The following is a 13,711-nucleotide window of genomic DNA, read 5'->3' on the forward strand; positions in this document are numbered from 1 at the left end:
AACCAATGTCATAAAGCAATATGTGTACTGACTGTTTAATGAGAAACTATTTGTTCTGTAAACCTTCACCTAAAGTACAATTAAAAAAAAAAAATACAAGACTGCCTGTTTGCCCACATCTTCAGTAACACTGGGTGTTGTGTTTTTCATCTTTCTGCATCTGATAGGTGGAAACATGGTCTTGTCACTGTAGTGTTGTGGTTAGAGTGTGACTCTGGATCCAGTCTACTGGGGCCTGAATTCTGACTCACCACTTTTTGTGTGACCTTGGGTAAGTCATTTACCCTCTCTGTCCCTCAGTTTCATGTTTGGTAAAATTGGGGGATAATGGTAGCACCTATTTCATGGGAGTAATGGTGAAGAGTATATCAGTTAATCTAAGTAAAATACTTAGAATCAGAACTGAGACATAAAAAACAAACAAAAAAACAGACCCATTTCTATTGAGTCAATTGCGACTCATAGTGACCCTATAGGACAGAGTAGAACTGCCCCAATAAATATAATTTAATTTACATTTCTTTGAATGTTAGAAGTTGAACATCTTTTCAGGTGTATTTTGGACAGTTACGTTTTTTTCTTTGATTCACTTACTCATGTCCTTTGTACATTTTTCCAAGTAATATTTTTCTTTTTTAATTTGTAGATATCTTTTCATGTCAGTAAATACAGGATAAATGGCTGAATTATATTTCAATGTGTGGATGTACCATAATGCATTTTATGCTCTAATACTTAACCCATTTATGTCATCTGTTATCCACAGAGCCTTCCCTGACCCCTTTACTGAAAATTGCAACAATCCCCCTTTCTTCTCTCTCTCCCTTCTTGCTTCCTTCCTTCCCTCTCTTCCTTCCTTTGTTTTTCATTTATCACCACCTAATATACTACAGGAGCCCTGGTAGCACAGTGGTTAAGAGCTCTGCTGCTAACCAAAAGGTCGGCAGTTTGAATCCACCAGCTGCTCCTTGGAAACCCTGCGGGGCAGTTCTGCTCTGTCCTTTAGGGTCGCTGTGAGTCAGAATCAACTCGACAGCAACGAATTTTGTTCTTTTGGTTTAATATACTACAGGTACATTGGCTATCATATGTGATACAGAATTATTCCCACTTTATCATTTGTCTTTGAACTTTATGCATTTTTTTTTTTTTTTTTGGTCTGGAAGTTTTACATTTTTAGGTAGTCCAATTAGTCTTTCTTTCCCTTACAGTTTTTTTTGCTGCTAGGTCAATGCTTAAAAACAACATGCTTCTCTACCTCAGAATTACAAAGATAGTCACTCATTTTCTTTGATTGTTTTTTCTTTTGCGTGTGTGTGTATGTTTCTTTTTAAATCCTTAAATTTAAATCTAATCCATCTGAAATTTATTTTGGTATGAAAAGGGTGGTCAGGATCTGGCTCTATTTTTTTTTTTTTTTCCAGTTAAGAATTGCTGGTTGTCCCAAATCTATTTATTGAAGCAGAAGGAGCAAAAGGAGGGGTGTTTATTTCTATTTTCCCCTCCCAGTTTGAAAGTGCCTTATCCTTTTGAATATCATATCCTCAGAGATAGTAAATCTCCATTTCAGAGAATGGATTTGGTATTTGGTATAGGGTACTAAATGCTGTGAACCCATGGTGTTCTAGCTCTGCCCATATCAGCTGTTTTTGGAACTCTAGTTTCATTTAGTTTCTTGCCTCTGACTCAAGATGGAGGGAAGGTGATTCTTATATAACAGAGCATACACATATTCCATTGGCAGCTGCTACCTGCCAGAAATGATGAAGAGTAGCTAACCCTTACATAGCACATTCTATATGCCAGGCACTGTTCTAAGCACCTTCCACATATATGCTCTTCCTTATGAGGTAGGTGCTCTTATCATCATCTCCAATTTTCAGAAAAGGAAACAGAGGCCCCTAAGAGGTCAAATCCTTTGAGATGTCTCTATGCCACTGCTTTGCTGGCTGTGCACTGACTTGGCACAGCTCCTCCTTTGCCTGTGTTGCCTCTCCACCATCACCATGGCCACCAGCTTCTGGCAGTGTCAGAGGTGAGCTGCTTCCTCTAACACAGCATCCTTGCCTTCCCACACCCCAAAGGAGATACTCCTCTCAGGAGGCTTCTGGCTGTAGCCTGATCATTTCAGCAGATCTCTTCTCCTTCCTTCCTCCTAGGAGGGGAAATCAGACCTTTATTTTTTCTTTCCACACAGTATCTGAGGGATGTAGGTTACAGGTTGGGGAGGGTCACCTTGCTTCTGGTAGTTGTTTTTATGCTTCCTGTTTCTAGCCTGCTGTGCCTCCTAGAGGTCCTGGTCAGTAGATAAGTCATGCGTTTGTCTTTGGAGCTTTCCGGGTCTTACACTTAGCTCACAGGGTACATCACAGTTCATAGCTGTGGGCCTCATGGGGACACTGGCTGTGAAGGCACCACTGATCACCATGCTGTTGATGAACTCAACCCACCACATGGCTCTTCCGTCTGTCAAAGGGAATGGGGAAGCCTGTGCTGGATGAGGGCATTATCTGAATCAGTTCATCTCCTTGAATGGCTCCTTGCCTGCCCATGGGGCTCTTCTGCTGGCATCCAGAAGAGGTTTCCTCTCTCCGCATCCTATTACTGGCTACGGAGTCTTGCTTATTTTCCAATATAGACTTGCTTTGGAGCCTGCCCTTATTTATTTTCAATCCCTCTGTCTAGACTGGGAGCACAGGAAGCACATCTGTTTTGTTTGCCACTGTATCCCAAGACTGAGTAAAGGCCTTGCACTCAAATGTTTGTTGAATGAAGAAATGAATAGTGGCCTTGAAACTTCAAACTCCTGGTTTTCCTTGCTTTCTGAAGCCAAGGACTAGATTAAGAACTTTTTAGAGGCCTAAGCAATGGGAGAAGACAGTATTGTTAAACACAAAATAAGTGTAAGGAGATCCAGCAAAGTTCAGGTTTTTCCCATGGTGACTATTTTGATGCATATATATATATATGTATTTGTATATACATGAAATAACTAAAAAATTTGTTGTTGTTGTCTCTGCTTTGCCAGTTCCCTAAGCACATACTGTTGGGTAATCTTGCCTGGACCTGCCCCTCCCTCACCCTGGACTTCACTTTCAGTTCCTCTTTACTCCGTCTGCTAAGGCTGCCAGCCAACCCCTCCCACCCCCAAGGTGCCTGGCTCTTGAGACCCAAGTCAGGGCTAACGTCCCTGGGTTTGTGGGGGCTTGCCCTGAAGATCAAGTAGAACATCCATACTGCTAAAGAGTAACCCACAATGAGAACTCCCATGCTGAATTGTGATTTATAGTCAGCGTAGCACATTGTGCCAGGTGATTACACCTAGGCCATTTTTAGCCTTGATAATCTGCTTCTGGGATCCTGTATACCGGGAGCCAAGAGATTTGCCTGTGCTCCCCCTTCCTGGATCCCTGAGAGAGAAGACACAGGCTCGTTCTGCCTTCTGTATTAATGTTGGCCTTGTCAAGACGGTTGGGAGAAGTAAGGCATGATGCTGGAAGTGGGGCCCAGACCTTCCATAGGCAGTCCCAAGGCTCTGACCATAATCAAATCCTGTTGCTGCTTGATGCCAAAGAGTTTAAAATAGTGTTGGAAACCTCCTAGGAAAAAAGCACCACCATGACTTCCTGGCTAAGGAAGTGGTGTATGCTGGCTAGAGCAGGAGAGGAATAGCCAAAACTCCCAAGTTCTCTTCTGGACCTGTTGGTGATTTGAGGTATGACATCAGCAGTCCAAGCTGATGTTCTGTAGCTCTCACTGGTTTCTCATCTTCAGAGAGTGATGTGGGCTGTGTTCGCAGGGTAAGGACCAACACAGTAGTAAAGGTAGACATGTTCACACTGGTCCCCTATCCTGTGGCATTTGAAACATCTGGGAGAGCCTCACCGTTAGACAGACATCCTTCCTTTGATTTGAATTTCCAGGCTCCTTTTTGAAATGCAGAGTTAATATAGGAACAGAGTTAATATAGGAACACAGCAACATCGTTCACATTTTACTTGAATGCATTTCATCAGGATTGCTTTCCTTTTAGCAGTGTGATAAGATCAGCTCTTCTCAGAGGTGGACACTTTGATAGGGTTAGGAAAGGAGGGGAAGACAGTGAGGCTGCGGTGTGTGGGGGGCACTCAGTAGAAGCCTCAGACAGCCAGAGAGCAGAACGAAGGCACCAGGAGCATGATGAGCTAGACCAGGAAGAACAGAAACTCACATCCCTCAGGAGCCAGGCATGCATTAGATGCTTTTTGTATATTTTCTTATTTAACTATACTATAAGCCTGTAAAGTACCATCCCCATTTTTGCACATGGGTGAAGTGAAAGTCAGAGGAGTTACATAACTTGCCCCTAAGGTCACATAGGTAATGAAAGGCTGAGCTAGGAATTCTACTCAGGTCTGTCCATCTCCAAAGCCCATGCTGTTTTCACAGAGCTCATCTGTAGTGAGATTTAGGAAAGGCGGGGAAGGGAAAGAAAGAAAGGTGAGGAGATGCCATCTTTCTCTACCTCACAGTTTTGCTTGTTGAGACATGTTTAGCCAGAGCATCCTGTTCATAGAATACTAGGTTCTATATATAGAGATGGTACAACAACATGTTTAGGAAAGATACCAATTGGCCGTAGGGGAGAATTTAAAAAAGCCTTTGTTCTTTACCTCTAGGTCTTCATTGTAGTGCAGCCCACAAGAGCCAAAACACCACTGGTAACTCTGGTTTACTGCTTCAGTGGCTCTGTCATGTCATCCAAAGAAAATCTGTTGATGTATCCTAAGGAGTGAGCTGTGATAGGGGCAAAGTTGGGGGTGTGGTGTGCCCTTACTGCATGTACTGGAGCTGGTGGCACCTGTTGTGTGACTATTATGATGAATTATTACTGAGTAAAAGAGAGATCTCTCTTGCTTTTCCAGGGAAGACAGATGGCAGTGGGTACTGCACAGATCCAGGAGATCCTGACCTCTGGGCTGGCAGAGGAGGACAGCTTGAGGCTATCAGGTGATGGGATCAGAAGAGACAGGGCCGCTCTGTCAAGTGGTGTAATTCAGGGACACCAAAAGTATGTCCTGCCCTTCAAAAACTTGCCCTAGCTATCTGCTATTGCTTGGAATTCCACAAGTGAAATTTCTTTTTCTTGACTTAGAAATCTTTGGGACCCTCTTAAAAATGTAGGGACTCCAGATTGTGAAGCATCTCTGTCATGTAAGTGGAAGTATGAGTGAGTTTATGAGATTCATTTCTGAGAACTAGACTAAGGCAGGGATAGAGAGTAGAGGATACTGTGCCTCCAGTTGCAGGGACAGGAAGGAGACACAATTGCATTTGAGATAAAGACCCTGAAAAGAGAAGCTGGGTCCCTAAAGAAGAAAACACTTTGTTTTCTTCACAGTTTTCTCTGAGATAGAACAAGCAGCTGAGGGTGCTGAGGTTGGAGGCTCCTGGCCCCCAAAGAGGGGGTGCTGGGTAGAGAGATTTCCTACCAGCGTGCTGCCTCTTTAGGCACAGTGTTGTCTGCAGAGCAGCTGAATGGCAGAATGTAACGAGGAGTGCAGGACCTTTTGGTCTGTGGTTTGCTGTGATGTCCTCAGACAAGACCGTCACAGATCTTAGGAAGGGGAAGGCATAGCTTCCCAGAAATGATGCAAATGGTGGCGCAAAAGAGGCCACTGATGACAATAAGGGCAGGGTACTTCCTGAGTGGCTGCTGGTCAGCTAGCTTCTGGTCTCAATTTCCCAATGAGCTGTGCCAAGATAGGGCTTTACCGGAAAGCAAAATAAGCCATGTCAAAAACAGTGACAAAGCACTTGGGGTGTCCATCCATACAGAGGTCACAGTATCATCCCCGTGCCCACTAACATTGTGGAGCTGAAATAGCTGATCCAGAGGCTGCCCCTGTGATTCAGATGTACGACTGTTTGGCCTGAGTTCCTCCAAAGAGAGAGCTTTCCTATTTGACTGGTCGTTATCCTTCAGCCACCAATGCTCTCAAATTGCTTTTCTGATTGAATTCTCACAACTCTTCTTCCCCAGGGGCATCTTTTGATAGAGGCAGCTCAAACCTCAGTGCCTTTCCCAGCCCTTACAGTTGAGTTTATGGATGCCCTTAACTCTCAGGCTCTCAACTTCTACTCTGTCCACATCTCTACCCTAAATCCAGAGCATTTTCTTTTGGATTCAGACTTTTGGCTTTATTTTAGGCCTTTTGGGTTCTAACTCATTTTCTTGGCACATTTATTTAGAGAGATATCCTAGGAATGGACTCTTCTCTTCCCACCTCCCAAAGTTTGACAAAGTCTGGACCTCTTTTCTTGCTGGAATCAGCAGAACTCTGTGGAGGTTCTCGATATACTTCCCTCCATCCCACCCCTGCCAGCCCCACACACAGGACATAGTGATGTAGTTATCACTATGGAGCCAGTGCCCCATCAGAGAGGGATTCCTGGGCATGTGTACTGTGCCCTGCGTGACAGCTCTCTGCCCATCAGTTTCTGCCTTCCCTGCATCTCCCCTTTATTTTGCTTTTCTCTAAGAGTACCATGCTCTGTCCAGTTGCCCTGCCTGAGCTCCCTAGCCCCATCAAGGACCACAGCCTTGCTGTCATCCCCTCACTGGGTGCTGTGGTTTTACTTTCTAGCTTTTCTTGAGCCAGGAAACTCTGTGGGGCAGTTCTGCTCTGTCCTGTAGGGTCACGATGACTCAGAATTGACTTGACGGCATTGGTTTTTTTCTACTAGAAACAAGGAGCCCTGTTGGTGCAGTGCTTAAGCGCTCAGCTGCTAACTGAAAGGTCAGAGGTTTGAACCCACTAGCTGATCAGCAGGAGAAGGATGGGACAGTCTGCTTCTGTAAACATTTACAGCTTTGGAAACACTCTTGGGAAGTTCTACTCTGTCCTGTAGGGTTGCTATAAGTCAGAATTGACTCCACAGCAATGGGTTACAGGCTACTGGAACCATACCATGTGTTTGACCACTTACTGTGTGTCTGCATAAGGCCAGCTATGATTTGCAGTCGAACCCTAAGGTGGGGAGCAGATAGAGTTTCGGCATTCTTTCTCCTACATTTGGATCCTCTTCTTCCCCTTTCCTCTAATTGAAACAGGAATTGGTGAATGGGGTGATGTCATCATGGCCACAGGCATCATCAGCTCCTGGATCCAAGAAGGTGGGCTTCTCTAAGGCTCCTTTCCCCAGGTTCGGCCTCTGCCAGAACTTCTCTTGAGCACCCCTTTTTCCCACTCTAGGGCTGTCCATATCAACATCAGTCTCAAGTCTCACTGCTAGTTCTGGATTCGGATGCATGGGGTCAGTGCCAAATGGGATGGAGTTCATTTTTTGGAATGGCTGTGACATTATTATAAATCTTCTACTTTCCCTATTAAATTCCTTTTCTTTTATAGCTAATGGGCCAGTCTAGACTATAATAATTTTTTTCAACCCTTAAATTAAGATAAGCACATGATCTGTGTGCAGGGCAGTCTTGCAGATGGAGAGCCATTTAAATCTGGCAGGGTGTGTGACCAAGTGCCAGGAGTTCCAGCTGGCATAGCTGCTAATGGAAGAGGAAGCCGATCACTTCCTCATTATGACATTCCCAACCCGGACCATCAGGAAATCTCTAAGACTCCTGATTAAGAACTTACTAGGTCCTTTTGAGACCCCAGTGTTGGTTAGTCATAACCCAGATAGTTGACTGAGCCAATCGGAAAACCAACTAGATGGAAAGGCTCAGCTTTGACCCTGCCCTTAGGTGTGGTGTTCTTTTAACATCCAACAAGCAGCATTCTCCACCCACATGCCTCACCCTAGGGGCCTAGGCTCTTGGCACATCCATATCTGCCACTTCCTCTGAAAGAACATGGTTCTAACTGTGAAGCTCAAGGACTTGACTCATGACAGGAAGGTGGAAAGATGGCTTGAAATGGGCATTTAGAGATCTTAAATCGAGTCAGTCAGTTAATTGGTCAGTCTGTAGGTATTTACTAAGTATCATTTGGCCTATAATCCTAGAAGGTTTGTTTTCCCTGACTAGTCTCCAAATCAACTCAATGGCAGTGGGTTAATGGGTTAGTCTTTCCATAACAGGCTCTTTAAATGAAGTCATTTCCTAAGATTCTGTCCTTGACCCCCTCCCTTCTCTCCTCTATATACTATTTATGGGTGATTTCATATATGCTCATGGTTTTAGCTACTATTGATATGCCTCAAACTCCCAAATCTCTGTCTCCAACCTAGATCTCTCTTCTGAGTTCCTTACTCACATAGCCAAACACTATTGACATCGTAACCTAGATGGCTCTTAGGCATCCTAAACTCAGCATGTCCCGAGCCAAATTATATTCTTCATTATCCCATCTTCTCTCCCCAATCCCAAACCTCCTCCTGTATTGTTCCTTGATTTAGGAACATCATCATCGATGGTCATTTGTTAACTTCTGCATCATTAGCTTCTGCTGGTCCTCTGCCAAGAATTTAATAGGCTCTGGGTGTAATATGGAGCCCTGGTGGTGCAGTGATTAAGAGCTCAGCTGCTAACCAAAAGGTTGGCAGTTCGAATCCACCAGCTGCTCCTTGGAAACCCTATGGGGCAGTTCTCCGTCCTGTGGGGTCACTATGAGTTGGAATTGACTTGACGGCAACGGGTTTGGTTTTTTTTTGGCTGTAGTATAAAATGTTTAGGATGGTTCTCCCCTTCCCCACCTTTTTTAGGATTTGGTTCTTGTCTGCAAGAAATTTATGGTTGAATTTGACAAAGAACTTAACAGGAAAAAGTTGAAAACAAAGGTTAAACTGAGGTTCTGATTAAAAGTAAAGTGGAAGTTCTGGAAAAGAAGAATCGGAGGTTAAAATCCTGGGAGAAAGTTTCATGGAAGAGGTGAGAGTTGACAAAGGCCATTCCTAGGTGAGGTTGGGACAGGAAGACCCATTTAGGAGAGTGTGGAGTGAAGAAGGAGGGGGGCATATGGTTCTCAACTTGTTTCTTGTGCAAGCAGAGTAATTGGCACCTCTCCTGCTGGCTGCTTCTGTAGGTCTCCATGCAACCTCCTGCAGTTTGGTACATTTTAAAATGTTCTGAGATTGAGCATCTTAGTGTAACTCATCAAGTAGCTGGATTCAGCCTTCCCCTTAAAATTTTGGCTCAAACTGGCATTCTACAACTTGTAGTAAGTCCAGTTCCTTCTTCCAGATTTCTGCAAATTTCTCCTCATGTATTTATGGTCACTCTGATTTTGAGCTTTTACTTCCACTAAATTAGTTCAGATTATGGACTGCCTTACCGTCTCAAGCATGTGTCTCTGTTTCTCTTCACACTGACCCAGATGTAGAACTCAGATATCTCCCAGCCAAAGCCTTTATGTGTGGTGGTGGTGTGGTTAGGTGCCGTCAAGTCAGTTCTGTACATAGAGATCCTATATACAACAGAACGAAATGCTTCCTGGTCCTGTGCCATCCTGACAATCGTTGCTGTGTTTGAGCCCATTGATGCAACTGTTGTGTCAGTCTGTCTATTTGAAGACCTTCCTCTTCTTTTCTGATCCCTGCTTTACCAAGCATGATGTCCTTCTCCAGGGACTGGGCCCCCCGATACCATGTCCAAAATAAGTGAGACAAAGTCTTGCCATCCTTCCTTTTAAGGAGCATTCTGGCTGTACTTCTTCCAAGACAGATTTGTTTGTTCCTCGGGCAGCCCATGTAAGTTCAGTACTCTTCACCAACACCGTAATTCAAATGCACCACTTCTTCTTCAGTCTTTCGTGTTCATAGTCCAGCTTTCACATGCGTATGAGGTAATTGAAAATACCATGACTTTAATCAGGTACACCTTAGTCCTTAAAGTGACATCTTTGCTTTTTAACACTTGAAAAAGGTCTTTTGCAGCAGATTTGCCCAATGCAATATGTCGTTTGATTTCTTGATTGCTGCTTCCATGGGCATTGATTGTGGGTACAAGTAAAATGAAATCCTCAACAACTTCAGTCTTTTCTCCATTTATCATGACGTTGTGTGTTGGTCCAGTTATGAGGATTTTTGTTTTCCTTACGTTGAGGTGTAACCCATACTGAAGGCTGTAGTCTTTGATCTTCATCAGTAAGTGCTTCAAGTCCTCTTCATTTTCAGCAAACAAGGTTGTGTCATCTGCATATCCCAGGTTGTTAATGAGTCTTCCTCCAATCCTGATGCCACGTTCTTCTTCATATAGTCCAGCTTCTCAGATTATTTGCTCAGCATACAGATTTAATAAGTATGGTGAAAGGATACTACCCTGATGCACACCTTTTCTGATTGTAAACCATGCAGTATACCCTTGTTCTGTCTGAACAACTGCCAGATGTGAAGATCCATTAATAATTGGAACATGGAATGTGTGAAGTATGAATCAGGGAAAATTGGAAGTTGTCAAAAATGAGGTAGAACACATAAAGATGTATATTCTAGGCATTAGAGAGCTGAAATGAACTAGTATTGGCTATTTTTGATGACAAATTGAAGAGGAGTGGCATTGCATTCATCATCAAAAAGAACATTTTAAGATTTTTCCTGAAGTACATCGCTCTCAGTGATGAATCATATCCATACGCCTACAAGGAAGACCAGTTTGTATGACTACTATTGAAGTTTACACACCAACTAATGCCAAAGATGTAGAAATTGAAGATTTTTACCAGCTTCTGCAGTCTAAAATTGATCACACATGCAGTCAAGATGCAGTGATAATTACTGGTGATTGGAGTGCAAAAGTTGGAAACAATAAGAATCAGTAGTTGGAAAATAATGGCTTTGGTCATAGAAACAACAGCGGATATCACATGATAGAATTTTGCAAGACCAACGACTTACTCATTGGAAATACCTTTCTTCAACAGCGTAAACGACGACTCTACACGTGGACCTTGCTGGATGGAATACACAGGATGGAGAAGCTCAGTATCAGTCAGAGCAAGGCAGGGGCTGGCTGTGGAAGAGACTATCAATTGCTCATATGCAAGCAAGTTGAAGCTGAAGAAAATTAAAACAAGTTCATGAGAGCCAAAGTATGACCTTGAGTATATCCCACCTGAATTAAGAGACCATTTCAAGAACAGATTTGACGTGTTGAACTAATGACTGAAGACTAGACAAGTTATGGATGACATCAAGGACATCATACTTGAAAAAAGCAAAAGGTCATTAAAAAAGAAAGAAAAGACCAAAATGGATGTCAGAAGAGACTCTGAAACTTGCTCTTGAATGTAGAGTAGCTAAAGTTAAAGGAAGAAATGATGAAATGCTGATCAGGAACTGTCAAAGAATGGCTCCAGAAAACCAAGTACAGTATTATGATGAAATCTGCAGAGACGTGGAGTTAGAAAACCAAAAGGGAAGAACACACTCAGCATTTCTCAAGCTGAAAGAACTGAGGAAAAAATTCAGGCTTCAAGTTGCAATATTGAAGTATTCTGTGGGCAAAGGAGCCTGGTGGCACAGTGGTTAAGAGCTTGACTGCTGAACAAAAAGATCCACAATTCAGATCCACCAGCCACTCCTTGGAAACCCTATGGGGCAGTTCTACTCTGTGCTGCAGGGTCGCTGTGAGTCGGAATTTACTTGACAGCAGTGGGTTTGGCTATAGGCAAAATATCAAACAACTCAGGAAGCATCAAAAAAGGTGGAAGGAATACACGGAGTCACTGTACCAAAAAGAATTTGTGGACATTCAGCCATTTCAGGAAGTAGCATATGATCAAGAATGGATAGTACTGATGGAAGAAGTTGAAGCTGCACTGGGGGCACTGGAAAAAAAACAAGGCTCCAGGAATTGACGAAATACCATTTGAGGTATTCCGACAAATGGAGGCAACGCTGGAAGCATTCACTCATCTATGCTAAGAAATTTGGAAGACAGCTACCTGGCCAGTCGACTGGAAGAGATCCATATAGGTGCTCATTCCAAAGAAAGGTGATCCAGTGGAATGTGGAAATTATCGAACAATATCATTAATATCACATGCAAGTAAAATTTTGCTGAAGATAATTAAAAAATGATTGCAGTAGTACATCAACAGGGAACTGCCAGAAATTGAAGCTGGATTCAGAAGAAGATGTGGAATGAGGGATATCATTACTGACGTCAGATGGATCTTGGCTGAAAGCAAAGAACACCGGAAAGATGTTTACCGGTATTTTATTGACTATCCAAAGGCATTCAACTGTGTGGATCATAACAAATTATGAATACCATTGGGAAGAATGGGAATTCCAGATCACTTAATTGTGCTCATATGGAACCTGTGCATAGACCAAGAGGTAGTCATTCATACAGAACAAGGGGATACAGGTTTCCCCCACTATCTGAAAGTAGAGTGTTCTTGTGAAATCTTTTCATAAGCCAAAATGGTGTAAAGTGAAGAAGCAATTACCATTAATTAATTTGTATGGGAAAAATTTTCGAGCATTCCTAGACCCAAAAAATAACCTACCAAGTCATATAAAATAACACTGACGTATAGTCAAAGCAGAATGATATGATAAATACACAGCTTATATAAAGTAGAAATGATAGCGTATGTACACTGTAGTTTGACAGACACAGTTCAAAGCTACGGCAGCTTGATGCTGAGATACTGAGTGTAGTTCCCAGGAAAGGATCTTGCCCATGCCACTCTCGCTGCTTGGGGTGCGCTGCCTCTTTAAGGACTCGTTGCAAAACAAATGCCGAACGCTATTTCCACTTTTTGCCTCTTTTCATAAAATGTAGGTCTTTTGTAAAAGGAAAGCAGTGTAAAGCAAACTTTGAAAAGCAAATTACCTGTAATACGTGGTTTATTATTAAAGGTTTGGGGTAATGGAGAGGGGTTTACATTGCAATACAACAAGCAACTTGAATTCTAATACTGGCTCTCCCTGCTTCTTAAAGTTCTCTTGCCCACTACTGCATTTGGGGATTAATGGCTATCCATACTATCCATGTATATGGCCTTGGTCTCATATAACCTTATCCTTGTCTCTTCTGCAAACCCTCCTTACTATATTTCCACAAGGAACTCCAATTGCCTCTTAAACTCTATTATTCAAAGCAATTTACCTTTCTCTAACTCTTCTTCCTAAACTCAACTCCAGGTTCACCTCTGTATGTGCAAAGCCTGCTGAGGCACTCAGTGAATAAAAAGTTCTATCCTCGGCCATTGAAGATGTAACTATTGGTCTCTACTCGTCTGGAACAAAAGAGAATGAAGGAAACCAAAGATTCAAAGAAGAAACTAATCCACAGGACTAATAGCCCATATGAACCATGGCCTCATCTAGCCTGAGACCAGAAGAACTAGGTGGTGCCCGACTACCACTACTGACCCATTCTGACCAGGAACACATTAGAAGGTCCCAGACAGAAAGGGAGAAAAATGTAGAACAAAACTCAGATTCCTTAAAAAAGACCAGACTTACTGGACCTAGAGAGACTACAGGAACTCCCCGAGACTATTGCCTTAAGATACCCTTTGAATTTGGAACAGAAGCCGCTCCCAGTGGTCACCATTCATCCAAACAATAGATTGGCTTATAAAATAGACAGTATCACCCATGAATACTGTGCTCCCTTTAATAATCAACTATATGAGACCAAAAGGTCAGCAGCATTTACTCTAAAACAAAGATGAGAAGCTAAGGAGGGGCAGGGAAGCTAGACTGATGGAAACAGAACAAACAGAATGGAAATAATGAGAATGTTGACACATTGTGAAAA

General features: G+C 42.8%; 1 long non-coding RNA gene across 1 annotated transcript in view; it reads left to right on the plus strand.

Annotated features, from left to right (window-relative positions):
* Window positions 1–13,273, plus strand: part of LOC111820919 (uncharacterized) — a 41,476-nt gene extending 28,203 nt beyond the window's left edge. The window contains exons 5-6 of the long non-coding RNA XR_002824423.1: window positions 168–271; window positions 13,090–13,273. This is a non-coding gene — a long non-coding RNA (uncharacterized LOC111820919). The remainder of the gene's footprint in view (window positions 1–167; window positions 272–13,089) is intronic.
* The last annotated feature ends 438 nt before the right edge of the window (window positions 13,274–13,711 follow it).

This window comes from Trichechus manatus, unplaced genomic scaffold (assembly GCF_000243295.1).
Source record: "Trichechus manatus latirostris isolate Lorelei unplaced genomic scaffold, TriManLat1.0 scaffold00004, whole genome shotgun sequence".
Taxonomy (NCBI): Eukaryota; Metazoa; Chordata; class Mammalia; order Sirenia; family Trichechidae; genus Trichechus; species Trichechus manatus.